Source organism: Lathyrus oleraceus, chromosome 5, assembly GCF_024323335.1.
Source record: "Lathyrus oleraceus cultivar Zhongwan6 chromosome 5, CAAS_Psat_ZW6_1.0, whole genome shotgun sequence".
Lineage (NCBI taxonomy): Eukaryota > Viridiplantae > Streptophyta > Magnoliopsida > Fabales > Fabaceae > Lathyrus > Lathyrus oleraceus.
The window spans coordinates 170,383,580-170,390,517 of record NC_066583.1 but is presented as its reverse complement, the minus strand read 5'-3'; positions in this window follow the sequence as shown (position 1 = coordinate 170,390,517).

The following is a 6,938-nucleotide window of genomic DNA, read 5'->3' as shown; positions in this document are numbered from 1 at the left end:
TCCCGTGTGGTTGGCAAACTGAGCAGTGTTTCTTGGACTGTTTATGCATGGAGTAGAAATAGGCGGTGGTGGTGGCTCCATGTTAGGTATGAATGGTGGTGGATTTGTGGTAGAAGAACTTTCTCCTTGCTCTTGACGTTGTCTAGCCTGTTGCCTCCTACGTCTCGTTTTGCTATTGAGCCTCCTTGCGGTTCTCTCGATCTCAGGATCAAAAAGAAGTTCGTCCACAGGGATTTGCCCTCGCATAAAACGTACGCTGCACACTAAACCAAACAAATTACAAGCACAAGTCAAAAATCCGAAAGCTAAAATTTAAACAACTATTGCGATGCTCGCAATATCAATTCACAATCCCCGGCAACGGCGCCATTTTGTTGGTTGTAATTTTAAGTGTCGGGTTTTTGTTATCGTATCCACAGGGATTGTGAGATATCACCGCCTTTCGACAGTTGTATTAATTCTTAACTTAAGGTAACAATGGGGTTTTGGTATTTGTCACGGTATCTTGCATAAAAGTATAATAAAATGCGGTAAAAGTTTTGGTTTGAATATTTGAGAAATATTGCCAAAGTTAGGGTTCGACGATCACTTTGTATGTATATGTTCGATCAACAAAACTTATAAACTCCTTTAGATGATAAACTATTTCACAAAGTCCTCCCAATGTGTTTATCTCTAACACACATTGTGAGTTTTCCCATTTTGATCCATTGTTTATCTCTAACACAATCTATCAAAATGACAACTTTTTGGTTCAACCTTATGGTGAACAAAATCATTCATTACTATCTCTAGCTAACAAACAAGATTGGATGAAAACCTAGGTTAAGAGTTGGTAAACATCTCTCGATCATAAACCAACACAAAGAGTTTTCAATAAGAACAAAGTTTTCACCATATATTCACCATTAAAGAGTTTACAAATGAAGATCCTTACATTTACACACAAAGCTAATGATCATCTACATATAACCTTGACAAAATGAAGGACTTAGCTACTCATTTTCATGGTAGCTTGGTCAACAAGTTTCGGAAGAAGGTTGATCAACATCCGAGTCGAATAATCGAGATTGGATGGGAATCCACCTTATTTTTGTAAAATATGGTTAAGAGATGAAGAGAAATGGTTTTTAGGTCACAAAAGATCCTTGGAACAATGCTGTAAAAATATCTAGAAAAAGTACAAAAGTATGGAAAAATAATGTATGGCTCCAAAAAGTGGCACTTGCTACTTATAGAGCTGCTACTGGGCTGTCATGCTCGCTAGGCGAGCAGAATGGCTTGCCTAGCGAGCCCCTAAATGAGGCACCTGAGGCACCTGCGCCCAGAGAAACAGCCTTTCCCAGACTGTCATGTTCGCTTAGCGAACAAAACCTTCGCCTAGCGAAGGACACGCTTCAACCTTCGCCCCAGCGAGGTTGAGAGGTTTTGCTACTGGAATGCTCGCTGGGATCTCGCTAAAGGCTCGCCTAGCGAGTGAGTGTTGGCTGCGCTTTTCACCAAGTCTGGACGTGTTCGCCACACACCTCGCTGGAAGCTCGCCTAGCGAGTGTGGTCATGTTTGCCACTGTAAAATCCTGGGGCTTTTCGCTGGACGCTCGCCTAGCGAGTGCTTCGCCACAGCCCTCGTCTAGCGAGCAAGCTGATGAATGCTTATTTTATTTGATCCCTTTGCCAAATTTCTTGTGTCTTCACTTTCTATTATTTCATGCCTACTTCCTGCACAATAACACACAAATCAAAGGTACCAAGATCGCTTATCATTGAATTGCATTTCATCCAAAACAAAGGTGGTTTTGAACACTTTAGCAAGGAAATGGAGTGAAAGATGCCCACATTTGATAGCTCAAATAAGCACTTTTGGGCATCTAACAGTATGTACAATACATTTGAAATTACTGACCTCTTGCCATCTTTCCTCATAATCAGAACATCACCAACACCTTCAGTTGCTAAAGTGTTGTGATTTGCAAATTTTAGCATGTTCTTCATTGAGGGCTTTATGTTGACAAACCAATCTTTCATTCCAGACATGTGTGATGAGCATCCTGAGTCCAAGAACCATTGGTCCTTGAATCTCTCTTCATCTCTCGTTGTAACCACCAACAACATCTCTTCTTTTTCATGTTTCGCCAGCTTTGCATAAGTTTCTTGATTCTTCTGCTTTTCTGGATAATCACTAGAACAGTGACCTTGCTTCTGACAATTGTAACACTGAATATGACTCTTGTCTGGCTTTTAACCACCACATTTTCCTCTAACTGCAGTACCACCTCTTTGGTTGCCTTGGTTCTAGGGTTTTTTCTTATTCGACCAGTTTCCTTCTTGCTGATTTTGACCAGTTGAATTGTTGTAGCCTCATCTGCCTTTGTTGCCATTCCAACTTCCTTTACCTTTCCTTTCTTTAGCTAATTGTGCATGCAAAGTCATATCACTCTTTGAATTTCCTGCATCACTTTCATCCATTCTTTGTTCATGAGATTCAAGCGTCCCTTGAAGGTCTTCCTTTGTCAGTTTTAACAAATCCTTCGAATCTTCTATGGCTACTACCATGTGGTCGAACTTTGGAGCCAACGACCTCAAGATCTTTCCAACAAAAGATCTTGATGTCAACACTTATCCATATAGCTTGATTTGATTCACCAGTTTCATAACCTTGGTGAAAAAATCAGTTATGCTTTTATTATCTTCCGTCTGAAGTAATTCATACGTCCTTTTGTGAGTTTGTAACCTCACCTCTTTCACCTTCTCCGCGCCTCCTAAGGACTTCCCCGGAATTTCATATGCTTCTTTCGCTGACTTTACATCAGTAACCTTTTCAAAGTCATCTAAATCAACACATTGATGAACTATAAAGAGAGCTTTATAATCTTTCTTCTTCAATTCTTTATGTGCAGCCATTTCTTGATTCGTCGCATTTTCTGCAAGCGTTGTTACTCCTTCCTTCACAAGATCCCAAAGACCTCGATAACAGAACACAACCTTTATCTGCTTGCACCAATTCTCATAATTGTTGTTCTTGAGAATCGGAATATTTGCTGAAAAATGCTCGTTTGGATGATTCATCAACATCGTGATTTTCTTCCCACAAACCGCTTAAATCAGAGCTCTTAATACCAGATGTTGGAAATCCACCACAACCTATGGAGAATTTCTATCAATCTTGATGAACAAGATTGTTACCACCCATACAATAACAATGAAAAAGAGAAGAACAATTGAGAAAGAAAAGAAAGAACGATGGAGAAGAAGAATATTTTATGCAGAATTCCTCTTTGCCCACAACCTGTGGAAAACTTCTTTATTCACTTTGCAACTGCAAAATTCAGTGAATACAATATTCTGAATACAACATTACAAGAATAAGGGTTACTCCCTCTATTTATAGATTTAGGTTAGCTTGTTCACTAAGTCAAAGCCCAAAACTATAAAAGCCTGGAATAGTTAACACTACTAAAAATAGGCCTAAGTCGGAATCCTGTGTGAAGCAACATGCTTCGACACTTCGACACACTAATACAAGTCGACATACTAGATGATTTGACACTTCCTTGTTCTGTCGAGCAACCTGCTTTGACACAAGGAATTACACTTCAACATGCAGTATATCATTTACAGTCAATAAGAGTTACACGATTCACAAACACACAAACAAGATTAAATATGCAATGTCCGCCTCCTCTACTCCCATGCATATGGTACCATCATTGGATTTCAGAGTTATTTTACTTAAGATCCTAAAACACCAAACCAAAGTCCTAAACACCAGACCGAAATTATAAACACCAGAATGAAGTTCTAACACCAGACTGAAGTCCTAACCTAACTTTTATATATATGATGCATGGATGATTTCAAACAAATGCATATCTTCATTCGAACCTCAATACCAAATTTTAACATCACCAATTAAGGCTACCAGCAGTTCTTGCAAACCTAATAACATCCCCAAATAAGCTAAACGCTAGTTCTCAGGAACCTTATAACACCAAATTTTAACACCTCTAATTAAGGCTAATATCGGTTCTTGTGAACCTAATAACACCTCAAAATAGGCTAAACACCGGTTCTCTCGAACCCAAACACAAACAACATCAATTCTCATTGAACCTAAACAAAAACAGCACTTGTTCTTACCAAAACTAAACATATACAACACCATTTCTTACCAAACCACAAAGTACTAACAAGTCTTTCACATACATTATTCATATCAATACAGTCTCGGATCATGTTTTCTACTAATCGTACCTCAACTTTAAATAATTATTTAAAATATCAAACGAAGTCGGAATCAAGCAAATGAACATGTTTTAGACATCTTAGTATGTCTATTTTAAGAATAAGATTTTTATTTTTGGACTTAAGGTCTCAATTGGTAGAGTTTAATCAAACAATATGAACTGGTACAGACATCGGGCAAAATGTTTTGTCAGACTTTTAACTAATATGTAGGGAATTTTCTCTATTTTCTTGTGATATAAGGTTTACTCTAAAATAACTTGTGTAGGGTGAGTTATGTCCAAATTACAAACAATATGTCAAATAAATGTGTTGTAGAGTTTCCAAAACATTAGTTGAACTTGCAATTTAGTTTTCTAGCCTTTTCCACAACGGAATTGATCCAAATCAAAGTTTATCTCATGCTAAATCTTATATAGTTTCTAGCAGTTTCAGTTTCACTCCTAAAATATCTATGTAACTAAAGTTGTATACAAATGACTATCATGGTATACTAATTGCAAGTTGCAGAATTTAAATCGACACGTGATAACAACATTACTTAAACATCTATCATCACGAGTAATCACCATATACCATTGGTTTGACATTTGATTCTCAAATTAACATTAACATCACTCATTTTATTCATGGTGGTATCAATAGGTAACAACAACATATCAATTCCACAAGGTTTAAAGCATAAACTCATGGCATAACCAAAATCACAAGCAACTGACAAAATTCTCACATCCCTGGAAGTTTTAAAAATAGTATTAGAGTCATTGATCAGCAAAACCCTAAAAATAGTAAGAATTATGTTGAGGAATCAGAATCATTGCGGAAAATTGGACTAAACATGAAAAAAGGATAATATAGGGTTGACCATCGTAGCCAAGACGAATGTCGCCCCTAGTGGTTACCTGTTACTCACTGACGGTATGGAAAGGAAAGGAAACTATCATAGAGCATTGAAGGTCTGAGTAGGTGCTCTTCATTAGCCCTGGCACCCATTAGTTGGGCGCACTACTACAAAAAATGCTTTTAATGTCGAACGCGAAATGCATTTTACCTCGGCTGCAATAGCGAGGTAACGAAGGGCATCATGAATAGTTGCCACTTATCACCTCGGTGATTTAAAAACCGAGAGGTAACGTTATATGCACATGGGTTCGAACCCCAGTAGCAACACTTTTATTATTTTCAAAACTATTGTATCTTATATCTCGATTTATCTTGAAAACTGAGGGGTAAGATTATTTATTTATTTTTTAAAAAATTATTACAATGTTTACCCAGAATATTACATTGTTTACACAAAATATTAAAATAAAAATCAAATTCCCTAGAGATATAGATAAAAATAAAATTCCCTAGGGATCTTGATAAAAATCAAATTCCGTGAAGATTTAGATTTTAGATCTTCGAATTATTGAATATTGTGGAAGATCAAATGTTGGGTGGAAGGTTATTCTCTACGCATCTTGCATGCATTTGATTCTGAAGCAAAACAAAATAAGGGTTAGATAAATAAGATCGATATTCAAATATATGATTTTGTGCTCAAATAAATATTTAAGAAGACAAACCTTAAACTCAAGTAATTTTCTGCTCTTCCAATCCATCTTAGAGAACTTTTCCAAACGTCTTTATGTTTCAAGCGCTTCATGTTCCATATAGGTTAGATTTTCAATATTCAACATGATTTTATAATGGATGTCCCTTAGGTTTTACGTGGATCACTAATGACAAATTCTTGAGCGTTGATAAATATTAAATTGACGACAAAAATTTGTTTAAGGGTGTTGAATATAGTAAAAAAAACGTTTAACTATCCCTTCGGTCACGAAGAAAACCGAGGTGAATAAGTTTTTTTTAAAATTATATTGCTCACACAAAATATTAAAATACATTGTAAAATATGTTTTCCATTGAGAATTTTTATTTTCCATGCCCATGTCCCATGCAAGGTGCTAGAGATCTGTTTCCCAATGAGAATTTTTGTTTTCTGGACTTGTAATCCATCCTAGAGATCTGTAGTAGCAAATCATGATCAAATGGACAGTGGTGAATATCTCTTCCAACAGATATTCATCAAAACTCTTCCAACAGATCTCTAGGATAAAATGACGGTTGATGATTATCTCTTTGAGCGACTACATATAAGTTAGCTTAGGGTAAAATCTATTTAACGAATATTTTTATAGTAAAATATTATTATTAAACAAATCAATTTTATTATTAAATCGAGGTGAATAATTCTTTTGTTTAATTACATTGTTTACACAGAATATTAAAATACATTGTTTACAACAAATCTTCAGTGATATCCAAATTGTATTGCATACCCTTTAAAATATATTTTTTTAAACAAGAATGATTTTCTGCATTTGCAATTTATCAATTGGGTACTCTTCAAAGGTTGAGCTCCCTCCTTTAACTGAGGGTTATTCAAAAAATACAAAAACGACAACATCAACACCATTATGTGAGATAGATTGTGTCATACGATGAACTGACTTGGGGTATTTTGCTTTTTATCGCAATGTCGCGGATAGCAAGAGTCGCCACCGACTTTTCTTTTATCCAATAAGGAAAGGTGGAAAAGAACAGGAAAGACCTCAATAGATTTTGGGTTCGGGAGGTACATTATACAAAGGGAAGGTATTAGCACCCTTTGTATCCATGGTTATCCATGGGCTCTTAATTGCTGGATC